Genomic DNA, 14,878 nt, shown 5'->3' with positions numbered 1-14,878 from the left:
TTGAGGCTGAGTTGGTTAGCTCCTTACCCTCTCTAGTATCTCTTTGTGTATACCCATGATATTTTATCATAGTCTTTAAATCACTCTGCTAAAATTATCTGTTTCTGAGACTTCCTCATCTACTTATATGTTTGCTTCTCAAAGGCACATATTCTTTCTTATCTGCAGTACTTAGCATAGTGCCTGACAAAGAGAATGGGTTTCATAAACATTTTTGAACAAATTCCAACTGATTCTGGCTGACAGAAATGCAAATTATAGTTTATCTTTCTCTATATAAATTTGCATATATTCCTTTACATCAATCCAATTTTTTCACATCGATTCTGTGAACATAATCCCAATGACTATGAACTTCTTTGTAAAATGGCAAGGATGGACAGATGTACAACTCCATGAGCCCAATTATCTTTTGCCTCTGAGGGGAAAGCAAGCTGTCAAAAAAGGGCATTGGACGCCTCACTGTTATTTGCGCTGAGTTAGAGAAAATTACTAATTTCTTCATATGTGAGATCAAAACTGCACTATGTCATTGTATTGCCATGTCGCTGTTCTCCTGTGCTTCTCTTGGCTTTTACAATTTCCCCCAAAATTCATTGCCTGGAGGCACAAAGACTATGCACAGATGGTGCCTACTATACACACAGCAGCCTGACCTATGTTCCTTTTAAGGATTATTGCTATGGTCATTTGGAAGAGGATTGATGACATTCTTATGAAGACAGAGCTGTTGTTTTTGAGAGATATTTGGAATGCAGAAAATTGTACTTCATTTTATGATCTTTCTAAGTTTTATTATACTAACAATTAAATTAAAACTAAAATGGTTTGAGAAATCAATGTCAACTTTATTAGTGACATTATAGTGATACAACACTTTAGTTTCTGAATTACTTTTGTTAATGATAAAAGAGGAAAAGGTAGTACCACTACAAGATGTATTTCAAGTCAGCTCCATATCAATCAGATTTGGTATCCATGTTTCTGATTCCTCAAAGATATCAAGAAACTGGATAAATCATGACAGGATGGATAAAATTCTCAATTAATGAAGATCTCCAAGATTGGGAATTGTATAAACCAGTCTTACACAGAGAACTTCACAGAGAACATGCCTCTTAAATTTATCTCAGACCTCTCTTAATTTATTTAATCATTCAATATATTTTTGAATACTTAAAATATGGGAAGAACTAATATAGGCACTGGAAATATACTGATTTTTCAAAATAAAAAATCTTCATGAATTGGTATTCTAAGAAGGGGAAAAGAAATCCAAATTAACAATGTATAAACATCTCTATCAAAGTCAAAATTAAGGATTCACACTAATAGTGAATATATTCAAGATTTTATTGGATATTCTAGATAATGCAATGAGATAAGAAAAGAAATGAAGTATAAATATCAGGCAAAAATAAGAGCTAGAACTCATTATTTGTAAATAGTATGTTTGTTTACGCAGAAAACAAATAGAACTAATCATCAAACCAACAATAAACAATTCTAATTAATAAAGGAGTTCAGCAAATTTGACCTAACACTAGCTCCACATATTCAAAGTAACAGCATGCCGTCCACTAGCAATATGAAGGGTATAGATGGAGACCTATAATGTTTATGAAAAATATTTGGAGTATTTTGTACAGAAAGGTAAAGGATGTGTGTGCATATGTGTGTGTGTGTGTGTATTCACAGCTACTACTGTCTATACTAACACTAAAGTAAATGTGTGTACACTTGAAATGACATTTTGAACAGGACAAAGCAATTCTTTCATTATTCAATAGGAGTATAAATAATAATTGTGTGTTTGGTCATCTATTCTAAAAAAATTCAGGGAGTACATCTGTCAAAAACAAGCAAACTTTTAAAGTGGATATCAACATTTTCTCATCCTTAGAGTATTTCAAAGTACATTTGAAAGATGACAATCTATTATAAATAGTTTTTCAACTTGTAGCGTGATGACTTAGATTGTTTTATATTATGATAAATTTTTATACCTGCAAGTCTTATTGGCTACACCAACCCACTTAGATTTTAAATAACATTTTTAAAAAATCTTATAAACGTTTACAATCCTAGGAAGAATAGCACTGGTACTTTTTCACTGGGTCTTTCGATTTCAATCTCGTGATGCTTTTCCCCCTGATGTCCATCTGTTAGAGCAGAGTCCCGGATTATTGCTACCCTACCCACACACGGAGACTATGCAATACTTGAACAGCTTTCTAATATTGTTGATTGTCTTCTCTATTTTATTACACTCCAAAGAATATGAATTGGAATGAAAAGCTGAAAGTTTGTAGTGACATGAGATGTTTAAAAAAAAGAAGGAAGTATTGTTGGGCATATTTCTTATAGTGTTCTCTTTTTTCTTTTTGAGATGCTCACAAAATTGTCCATGTGAAGAACTGGTGATTTTAGAACTTCAACTGCTGTTGGGAAGAATTTTCTTGTCTATGCAAGAGTGTAAGAGCTTGACATACTCATTTACTTTAAATGTGAAAACTGTGCTTGGTCAAGACTAAAAAAGACAAAAATAATTCTGAGCATCGCTTTCGTGTTTTAGAACTATGCAAGCATAGTAAAAATGAACATGAAAAGAAAAAGAACTCTAGGAGTGATTTTTATGTTCCCAAATATCTCAACATTTATTTTTCAGATGGGTATGAAATTTATTTTTACTCCCTGATCATATTATGCCCAGTTTATTCCAGGGTACATGATAGTACATTTAACTGATTTTTTGAATAATTAATTATTGGAATAACTAAGTTCCTTTTTCTCTTTTGTTGAAAATAAACTCTAAATGCCCCAATGATTTTGCTAAACATGTAATCTCGCCAGTCTGTTATGATAGTTTTCCTTTTTTGCACAACATATTATACGTGCTTTCACACTTTAACCACACGTACCCTACAGTGGATATGCCAGGTGAGGATACAGTTCTGAAACAAAGAAAATAAACAGAAACTCTAAAGAAAAAGGATTTTTCTCATATGGTGGTGTTGGATAGAGAAGATGACGAATGAAGGAAAAGAGCAGGCAACTTGAAAGAAAAGAGATATTTCCACTTGGGTGAATATAAGATAATTTTTCTTATTTGCTTCAGTAACTTTGAACATTACCTTGGTAAAGGGCAGATCTGGGAAAGTGAGCAAGAAAAGCATGTGAAATATAACACACTACATTTATATATTTCAGAGGCAGCTAGCTTACCCAGTGGAAAGCTGGGATACTTAGGACAATAAAGTAAAATTTTGACATGGAATTGTCAGTAAATAGGAGCAAAAAGAACAAATGAAAAGAATGGGAAAGTTAGGGGCCGGCCCGGCGGTGCAGCGATTAAGTTCGCACATTCCGCTTGGGAGGCCCAGGGTGGGCCAGTTTGGATTCCGGGTGCCAACATGGCATTGCTTGGCAAGCCATGCTTTGGTAGGCGTCCCACATATAAAGTATAGAAAGATGGGCACGGATGTTAGCTCGGGGCCAGTCTTCCTCAGCAAAAAGAGGAGGATTGGCAGTAGTTAGCTCAGGGCTAATCTTCCTCATAAAAAAAAAAATGGGAAAATTAGAGATATATTAGCTATTTTCAGATTTCATTTGTAATTGATACATTTTCAATGGGGTATATTTGTTTTAGAGTATGTTTGTTCAATTAAATTGATTTATAGTATTTTATATTAGAGTGCAAGTAATGATGTGGATATTTTCCAGGTACATGAATTCCAGCTGGCAGTAGAGTTAGAACGAACAAGTGTAAGACAAAAAGGATTTTCAGAATCCTCTTTCATGGATCCTATATTAGCTGATCAAATGGAGCATTCTAAACACCAGATTCCAGACACTTTTTCTTGTGGTTCAACACGTATAACTGGTCAATGAATTTCTTTCTTTCTTTCTTTGATTTTTTATTCTTTTTTATTGTGGTAACAGTGGTCTATAATATTATACAGATTTCAGGTGTACATCATTATATATTTCGATTTCTGCATAGATTACATCATGTTCATCACCCAAACACTAATTACAATCCATCATCCATCACACACATTTGCTTAATCACCCCTTTCGCCCTCCTCCCTCCCTGCTTCCCCTCTAGTAACCACCAATCCAATCTCTGTTTCTATGTGTGTGTTTATCATTCTTTTTATCATCTACTTATGAGTGAGATCATACGGGATTTGACTTTCTCCCTCTGACTTATTTCACTTAGCATAATATCATCAAGGTCACTCCATGTTGTCACAAATGTCTGGATTTCATTGTTTCTTATGTTTGAGTAGTATTCCACTGTTCATATACACCATATCTTCTTTATCCATTCATCTATTGATGGGCATCTAGGTTGCTTCCAAGTCTTAGCTATTGTGAATAATGCTGTGACGAACATAGGGGTGCATATATCTTCATGCATTCACGTTTTCATGTCCTTTGGATAAATGCCCAGCAGTGGAATTGCTGGATCGTATCCTGAGGGAAAGGAACAAACCTGGAGGTATCACACTCCCTGATTTCAAAATATACTAGTCACTTGCTTTTTTTCAAGGCTTGCTTCATTGTTGCAGTAGGCAAAGGCATGAGAAGTAATACCAAATTGCCATTTTCCCTAAACTCCCATGTTTTGTCTCAGGGCAGGTTATTCTCTTGGTCTGGGTGTTCTACATGAAGATGGAGGTGCCTACTGATGCTAGTAATATGTGACTCCTCTTAGATCACAAACTGAGAGCTACTTGGCAGCTCTTTTCATTTGTTTCTTCAAGGGAGAAACCAAAGTGTTGAGTCAGGGTACAACACATCATCTTAACAAGTAGGATGTTCAGACTGAGAGAACATGTGAGAGGTGAAGAAAATCAGCTAAAACACTATTGGAATTAATATGGGAGGCCAGCAAGGTAGCATGCTATATCATCAATCTACAAAATTAATATTTCTCCAACGAATCAGAAATAACCAGATAGAATGTGTCATGGATAAATTCTTTGTTCATAGAGTAAAAAAAATCAATACCACACTTAAGAATAAAGTTACCAAGATATGTGCAAAATCTCTATGAAGAAAGTGATGAGAGTTTGTTTAAGAATAAAAATAAGCTCTAAAAATATGCATAGAAATATCATGTTAACAAATGGAAAGACTCAATATCTTAAATATTTCAGTTCTTTCTATATTTGATAATGGAAGTATAATAAGTAACCAGAATAATATTAATGATAAAGTAGAAAGAATAATGACATAGTGTCACCAAAAAGACTCATACGTATGGTAACTTAATATATGATGAAGTTATTTTAAATCAGTAGATAGAGGATATATTTTAATGGTACTATGAAGAATAAATATTTATAAAAGTATATATGTTTATCTATGTGTATTTAAATATAATGAAGAGATCAGAGAGGAAAATATTGAAACATTTTTGCCTCAGATTTTTAAATTTTCATATATAAGATTACAACACGAAAAGAAGAGCAACATATTAGGAAAATAATTGCTATAAATATACATATATATTATATATCACGTCATGAACTAATATTCATTAATTAATATATAAAGAAAGTATACGAAATGTTAAGAGAGTAAGAACCATCACATACGTTGGCTTAGGTTGTACCTCATATAAGGTGGTTATTGAATGGCAAAAGGGGACTGGATTCCAGTCTACACAGTGTCACCAAACCAGACCAGCACAGCATTGTGTCCACCTGGAGGTAGACTTTCTTCTCTATTTTCAACAAAGGTGCCCAGTGGCTTATAGTGGCCCTGTTGAAAGCAGAGGATGTAAATAGACAATTAACAGAAGAAATACAAACATGTTCAAGCTACATTTACAAAGGTTTTCAGTATACTTGTAATCAGAGAAATGCTAAGTAAGGCAAGAGGAAAAACTATATATATACATATTAGAATGAATATTTAAATGATTTAAAATATTCAAAGTTGGTATATGAGTAAAAAGAAATAAGCACCCTTTTTGCAATATTAAAGTATAGAACTTTTGGCAGATGTCTTTAAAAATACAAAACATATATAAATATTAACTCAGCAATTCCATTTCTAGGTATCTATTATAAAAATACAGATATAAACAAAGATTCATGAAAAAAGATATTAGTCGCAGCCCAGTTTCTAAAATTAAAATAGAAAAACAAGCAAGTTTTCATCAATGTAATAATGGATAACCAATTATTGTAAATTCATTTTGTACAATAGTACACATACAAAAATGTAAGTAAATGTAAATGTTTATTGTGTGAATATGTAAATAAATGTCTATAATTCTTTATTTATGGACAATAGAATATCTCCATGCATTTTTGCTATGCTAAAAACAAAAACAAGCCACCAACAATTCAATCATTCAACCAGTATTTATTGTGTGCTTACAGGGTGCCAAGAGCCAAATATCATGAACAAGTCTTTGCCTTTGTGTAAGTTACATTTTAATGAGGGAAAAATAAACAATGAGCAGAATAAATAAATAAATAAATAATCTATGTAAGAAGGTAATAAATGCTATGGAAAAATAAATTAAACCTGTGAAGTGTCTGGGGTGAGGTACTGGGGCATTTAGTTGTAAATTAAATGGGGTGTCTAGAGTAGACTTCATTGAGAATTTGGCATTTGAGCAAATACCTGAAGAACAGTGGAATGAACCATATAGATATCTAATTAAAGAGCTTTCTGCTGCTGGAAGGGACAGGCAATGCATAAGCCCCAAACCATGCATACGCCTCGCTGGGTGCTAGAGCAGAGCGAGTGGGAGAAAGGGCATTTAGTAAGAGAGGAGGTCAGAATGGAAACCGGAGTAAGACTGTCTAGAGCTTCACGGGTTGTTAAGAGTAGGACGACAGCATAATTGGTTGTCTGAAACTGGATATTTGTGAAGTGAAAAGTGACCCTGAAATAATGAAAATTAGATAATGTGTGAAATAGTTATTAATATGTTGACAAATTTGTTTGAATATAAAACGGTTTATTATAAATTTAAAGGAATAAATTGTATGTTTAAAACACATAAATTAAATTTACATTATACTAAAATGTAAATACATTATCTGTAAATAGGCAGGAATATTTGGAGAGTTTTGATCAGAGGAATGTCATGATCTAATAAACTTTAACAGGACTGTTTTGGCTAGCGTATTGAGAATAGATACGAGGCGCAAGAGCAGAAGGTAGCGAGCCTAACCAGAAGCTAGGAGGCCATGCAGTCTTCTAGGAGAGAGATGAGGGCTTGTACCAGGATTTAGCGTGATCATACTTTGGGAAAAGAAATCAAATGTAAGTGGTGGTATATGAATAGGAGTAGAGTCGTAAATTCTTAAATAACGATCCAAAAGTAGACAGGCAAAGCTATTAACAGACTTCACCTCTGGAGAGAAGAACAAATCATCAACTCGTATTTAGAATTTAAGAGTTTTTGTTTGGATTTTATATTGAGTTTTTTTTTAAGACTTTGTATTTTTAGAGGAGTTGTACGTTCACAGCAAAATTGAGATCAAGATAAAGAGATTTTTCATATACCCCCTGCCTCAAAACATGCACAGCCTACATTATTAACCTCACTTACTGGAGTGGTACACTTGTTACGATTCTTGAACCTACACTGACACATTATAATTACCCAAAGGTCACAGATTACCCTAGGGTTCACTTTGGTGATGTACATTCTACTGTTTTGAACAAATGTATCATGACATGTATCCACCGTTATAATATCATAGAGTATTTTTTCAGCCCTAAAAATCCTCTGGATTCCACCTATTCATGTCCTTGCCCCCAGCCTCTGACAACCGCTGATCATTTTACTGTCTCTATATTTTTACCTTTTCCGGAATGTCATACAGTTGAAATCATCCAGTACATAGGCTTTTCAGATTGCTTCTTTCACTTAGGAATATGCTTTTAAATTTCCTCCATGCCTTTTGATTGCTTGATAGCTCATTTTTTCTTACCCCAGAATAATATTCCATTCTCTATAAATACCACAGTTTGTCTACTCATTAGTCTACTCAAGGACATTTTGATTGCATCCAAGTTTTGACAATTACGAGTAAGGCTCCTATAAACATATGTGTACAGATTTATGTGTAGACATAAGTTTTCAACTCCTTTGGGTAAAAACCGAGGAGCACTATTATTGGATAGTATGGTAAGAGCACATTTATTACTGTAAGAAAGTGCCAAACTGTCTTCCAATGTGGCTCTACCATTTTGCATTCCCACCAGCAATGTATGAGAGTTCCTATTGTTCCATATCCTTGCCAGCATTGGGTGTTGTTAGTCTTCTGGATTTTGGCCATTCTAATAGGTGTCCAGTGGTGTCTTACTGTTGTTTCAATCTGCCTTTTCCTGAAGGCATATGATCTGAAGTATCTTTTCATATGCCTATTCTGTATACATTCTTTGGTGAAGTGTCTCTTAAGGTCTTCAGCCCATTTTTAGTTGAATTGTTTGTTTTCCTACTGTTGAGTTTGAAGAGTGCTTTGTATATGTTGGAAAATAGTCCTATATCAGATGTCTTTAACAAATATTTTCTCCCTGTCTATGGCTTGTCTTCTCATTCTCTTGATATTGTCTTTTTTGCAGAGCAGGAGTTTTCCATTTTAATGAAGTCCAGGTTGTCAATTATTTCTTTCACAGGTCATGTCTTTGATGTTGAATCTAAAAAGTCATCTCCATACCAAAGTTCATATAGGTTTTCTCCTGTGCTACTTTCTGGAAGTTTTATAGATTTGTGTTTTACATACAGGTCTATGACTGCTTTGAATTAATTTTTGTGAAGAGTGTGGGTTCTGTGTCTAGATTCATTTTGTTTTTGCATATAGATGTTCAATTGTTTCAGCATCTTTTGTTGAAAAGACTTTACTCCACTGTATTACCTTTGCTCCTTTGTTAAGATCAATTGATTGCTTCTATGAGGGTCTATTTCTTGGCTTTCTATTCTGTTCCATTCATCTATTTGTCTGTTCATAGCACCACCCACAATCTGAAGCAAAGTCTTAACCAGGAAAAGAATTTATTGAGCCTACTACTATTGTTTTTGAACCTATTGGTAAAGAGCTAACAGCATATTCTAGATTTCTTAAATTGAGATAAGGAAAGTGAGATGAGGAAGCCAGAAATTATTGATGACTCTGGTAAGTTTTCTATACTAGAAAGCATTAGAGTTATCTCCCCTCTAATGCAGATAATCTGATACTTAACTTGACAACATAAAACTTGTCCTGGCTGCATACATAGAAATATAGGGACATGGAAATGCTCCTCTCAATTTTATAAAAAATAAAAATGGTCTTTACCGAACATGAAAAGACAATTAGCTTTGCTATGCCTTAGGAAATTTCATAGATCTATTTCTCAAATATGGAGGATTAGAAAGCAAATAAAAGATATGAAAATGATAGCTCTTAGATTACTTTCAAAATGTACATATTTTGCTAAATTCAAATCATTTTTCAAAGGTCATCTATCCTAGTTCTTAAATAAATCAACTACCTCTATTTGTTTTTGTCTAGTCTAGATAATAAAAAATACTTAACTATTAATTGGAGTATGTCAGCCGCTATTGAAGGAAAAGAGACAATAGATGAATTTCCTTTATCTGAGGAAGAAAAAATAGGACAGTACTTCTCTTACCAAAATTACATAAATATGTAAGTTATTGGATTGATTTATTGATTTCCTCAAGTTATTATTTTTAGAGAAAGTTATTAGATGAGTGCGCTAGTAGAAATCTACAAGAAAACTCTCCAAACTTACATATCAGAAAAGCAGAGATCAATAGGAGAAGTAAATTCATTTTAAAAATCAGACATGAATGTGAGATATAAGCTCTAGAGCAAATTAAATTCCCCAGAGCTGCCCATCAGCCAGCCATGGCAGGATTGAAGGTCAGTGTTGCTGGATATCTGGCTAAATTTCAACTCAATTTGAGCCCTGATCAGTGATTCAAAACTGACCCACACAGATGGGCAACCATGTGGTGCCCCAGTGCATATTAATCAGAAGATTCCCCTATTCCAAAAGGAATAGATCAGATGTTTAAAAAGAAACTATATGAGGACAAAATGTGGAAGGCTTGAGTGAAGTGCCAAAGGATTCTGAGACATTTTATGTATTGACTCTTCACTCCGTGGTGCCTTTTTGCCCGTAGGGAATCTAGATCCTGTGTAAGTCATTTTCCACATTTGAAAGGAACTAATAAAGGAATGAACATTTAGTTTAAATGATTTATAGGCATTTTAGCTTTATAGAATACAAGACACCCTAACTTTCTATTTTATTTGTTCTCTATGGTGAAATATATTTAGTTTTTATTCATTTATTTTGTGCCTGATCTTCTGTCCTCGGTACCATAGTGGTATGGCAAACTGGAAGTGTGAAGTAATAAAATCATGAACGTACATGACTTTTAGAATTCTATTTACCTTTAGCATCCAAATTTAAATAATGTCTACATTGGGTTAAATAACTTATGCTTTTTCTATTATCTAATTATAAGTATCTTAAAAAGGTTTCTATTTTCTCAATATGCTTTGGTAAAAATGAAACTATGCATAGGCCAAACAAATGATAGATGTAACCAAAAATATACGATGAGGTAAAAGTTATTTGAATACCTTATATTCTCATACGTTTTTTATTTCCTCAATAGATGAATTTAGAAGACAAGAAATAACTGGAATAATTTTATGACCAGCCAAAATTATTCAATGCAGCAAAAACTGATTGTCACATCTTCACACTATGAATAGAAAATATAATAAAAGAAATACTGATTTAAAAGATTCACTTAACAATGATTATCTAATTCTCAGATTCTGACAATCTCTTGCATTTAGACAAAACTTCCATTAAAAATGTCTTATTTTGCTAATTTAAGTGTACTCTAGAGAGTAACTTCACTCTTCATTATATAACCAAATGAACCTTATCAAATCTCTGCCTCCTTTTTAATCATTGCTTTGCAACAGTAACCAAAAAACACAGCAGCATTCTTAAAAGTACATATTCAACTACTTCAATAAAACCTAGAATTTCTTGGTATCTATCCTGGACGTCTTTTTTTCCTGTTATATACTCCTTTGTTCTTACTGATATTTTTTGTTTTTCCACCATCTATACGTAATGACTGTGATTTATATCTCTCTTGAAAAGTAATAATTTTCTATGTAGTTTTACATTTCTCCTTTTTTAGAATAAGATTTTTAGGCATATTCTCAAACCAAATATGAATAATCAGAATTTGTTTTATTTTTTGAGAGCTTTCCCCTTGCTGATCAGTTGGACGGATATTCTTGGTTCTATCCAGCTAGGCATCACTCAAACATTTTCACACTCAACATTGTCCTATTTATCTCCAAAGCACAAACAATAACAATAACCATTGACAGTTCTGAATGGGCTTGAAATTGTATTGTGATCTTTACCTATGTTATGTCATATATTAATTCTCACAATGATCCCATTGTATGCTACCATGGTACACTCTATTTCTGTTTTCTCATATTCACTATACTTGAAAGTACATATTCAATTTCTATTTGTTCCACTTAATTTGTAAGCTCCATATTAAATACTCTCTTGACATGTATATGCCTTTTTTATGGGAAAATTCATAATAATATGCCTGTTACAATGCATTTGGTCAATAACCATTTGTTGAGTAAACAAGTTAATGATTGGAAGAGGAAGATATTGTTATTGTTAGAAATGCAGAATCTGAGGCTAATCAAGCTTCAGTAACATGCCACCATCACATAGCTTATAAGTCGCAGAGGTGGGAGTCTAAGGTCCACATATTTCTCTATGCAACCTAGATGCAACCTCACTCAAAGGCCCTTAGTGTTACTATCACATTAGCATATGTAGATATAGACCACCTTTCTTGACTGACGACTTTTCTTTGTCCTATCTAGTCAATTACCAAGCCTCATTCTTTCTTTCTTTTTTTTTAGCAATTTTTTTCTCATCTTAATTTTTTTTTTTTGTCCATTTATTCAATAGCTACTTTATCTCAGTGGTCGGGTAACTGATTTTTTTTGTTTTTGCATTATTTTCTCTCTGATAAAAATAGCCAAACACAAGTGTTAGTTTTAATTTCTTAAAATATTTCATTTTTGTTTTATAACACAACTTTTGGCATAAAGTGTCATCCTACACAGGTTCCAAATTGTACTCCATCTATGCCTAATGGTTTTCCAGGGATGTGGTGAGGGGTAGGGCCTGAGGAGGCATTGCTATAATCCCCCAATTTAAACAGAATAGTTCTATTTTAGTCAGTTTTATATATTGATTTTTCCTCCATGTTTTAATTTGAAGAGAGGATTCTGATACTGTCATTAGCACCAGCAGTAGTAGTAGCAATTATAGTAGAAATATTTGTGTCTTTGTTACTTTTCTTGTCATTGAGTCGATTCCAACTCCTGGTGACACTGTGGACAGCAGAAGGAACCCTGCCTGCTCTTTTTGCGCCATCCTCTCACCTTCTGACCCTGTATCAGACAATGCTCCTCTGCTATTTGCAGGGTTTTCATGGCCATTTTGGAAGTGAGTGGCCAGGTCCTTATTCTTAGTCTGTCTTAGTCTGGAAGCTCCACTGAAACCTGTCTAGCATTGGTGACCCTGCCAGTATTTGAAATACCAGTGGAATAGCTTTCAGCATCACAGCAACATGCAGCTGCCTCAGTATGACAACCAACAGACAGGTGGTGTGGTTCCCTGACCGAGAAACAAACTCAGGCCTTAGTGGTGAGAGCGTCAAATCTTAACATTGATCTTGGAGCTCTATGATTGTCTCAGTGTTCTCTAGGATATCCCCATCACATTGAGCTCCTTCCCCTGGTTATTGAGCTGGACTTCAATTACTCATCAATTTAAGTCTAAGTCAGAGCCACAGAGGTATGATACAAGTTCTGCCTCTGAATCTAGTGAGGGATTTCATAAACTTATTGTGTATGTGATGTACTGACCAAAGTTAGTTATTAATTAGTATTAAAATGCCTTAATCATTAATTTATTCTCCATCTTTATAAATATGTTATTTCATAAATGTTAGATAAGTGGAATCATGCAATATACATCCTTTTGAAAACTGCTTTATGTAAAATTTCCTTAAGATGCATTGAAGATGTTAGGTATATAAATAGTTCTTTCCTTTTTATTGCTGAGTGGCATTTCATGGTAAGGATGCATCACAGTTTGTTTAACCATTTACTCATTAAAGCATATTTGGGGTGTTTTCAGTTTTTAGTTACTACAAATAAAGCTGCTATAAACATTAATGTACAATTTTTTTGTGAAAATAGATTTTCATTTCTCCAAGATATATACCCAAGAGTATAACTACTGGGTCATTTGGTAAGTCAATTTTTGGTTTAAAGAGGAATTACCAAACAATTTTCCAGAAACCTGTATTTATATAAAACTTCTTGGAAAAAAATATAGGAGAAAATTTTGGAAACATAGGCTAGCTAAAAATTTTCACCAAAAGAAAGATCAAATAAAAGAAAAAATATATAAATTGGACCTCATTACAAACAAAAACTTCTGCTCTGTGAAAGATCCTGAGAAGAGGATGAAAAACCAAACTACAGGATGGAAAGAAAATCTTTAATAATCATATATTGGATGAAGAACATGTATACAAAATATGCAAACAATTCCCAAAACTCAACATTAAAAAAAAATTCCAATCAGAAAATGGGTGAAAGCGAGGAAAAGACATTTTACTGAAGAGGATATACAGAAAGCAAATAAGAACATGAAAAGGTGTTCAACATCATTAGCCATTAAAGATACGCAAATTAAACCATAACTGGATATTATGACGTGTTTCTATAAGAATGCCTAAAATTTCGAAAGCACTGCCACAAAATGCTGGTGATGATGAGAGGAAACTGTGTCAACTCATGCACTGCTGGTGGGACTTTTACGCGCATTCTTTGTTATGGACCAATTTGTGTCTCCCAAAATTCTTATATTGAAACTGTAAGCCCAAATGTGACTATATTTGGACATAGAGCCTTTAGGGAGATAATTAAGGTTAAATGAGGTCACAAGGGTGGAGCCCTAATCCTATATGACTGACGTCCTTAGAAGAAGAAGAAGAGACACCAGAGATCATTCTCTCTCTTTGTGTGTGAGCACAGAGGAAACTCCATGTGAGGACACAGTGAGAAGGTAGCCATCTGTAAGCCAGCAAAAGAGGCCTCACCAAAAACCGACTCGGTGATACCTTGATCTTGGACTTCCAGGCTCCAGAATGATAAGAAAAGAAGTGTCTGTTGTTTAAGCCACCCATCTGTGGTATCTTGTTATGGCAGCCTGAGCTGACTAAGACGTTCTTCTCAAGTGAAAGGAGATCCCAATTTCTCTAACTGTGGAACAAGTTACAAGAGTAACAATGAATCCAAAGACAAAAACCAGCAAAAAAGCTATTAAAACCAAACAGACTTCTCTCATTAAATGTTCTGCCTTCCAGCTTGGTGGTACAATGCAATTGTCATATCCTTAAACCACACAAGAGCTTTAATTCTGGGAGGGGTGAGAGGAGAAGCCTAGTGTTTCTCCAAGAGTACAGAATGTGAAGAGTTCATGGTACCATAGCATGGACTACCTTCTGTTGTGTTTATTAATAAACTTATCTATTTCCTTATTATGCTGTGATTTAATTGAAGATAAAACCCAAAAATTTCTTCTAAAACTTAGCAAAGAAAGCATTACAGGGTGGAAACAGAATAAATGCAGAATGAGTAAACATTAAATTTATTGGCTCCTTATTTTGTGCAAGACAGTACAAAGCGTCAGTGGAGGACAACTTTATTTTCTCAGTTGCGCATTCTGAAAAAGGAAGCAAATATTT

Source organism: Equus asinus, chromosome 4, assembly GCF_041296235.1.
Source record: "Equus asinus isolate D_3611 breed Donkey chromosome 4, EquAss-T2T_v2, whole genome shotgun sequence".
In the NCBI taxonomy this organism is placed as follows: Eukaryota; Metazoa; Chordata; class Mammalia; order Perissodactyla; family Equidae; genus Equus; species Equus asinus.
The sequence above is the reverse complement of the archived record's forward strand: the minus strand, read 5'-3'. Positions refer to the sequence as shown.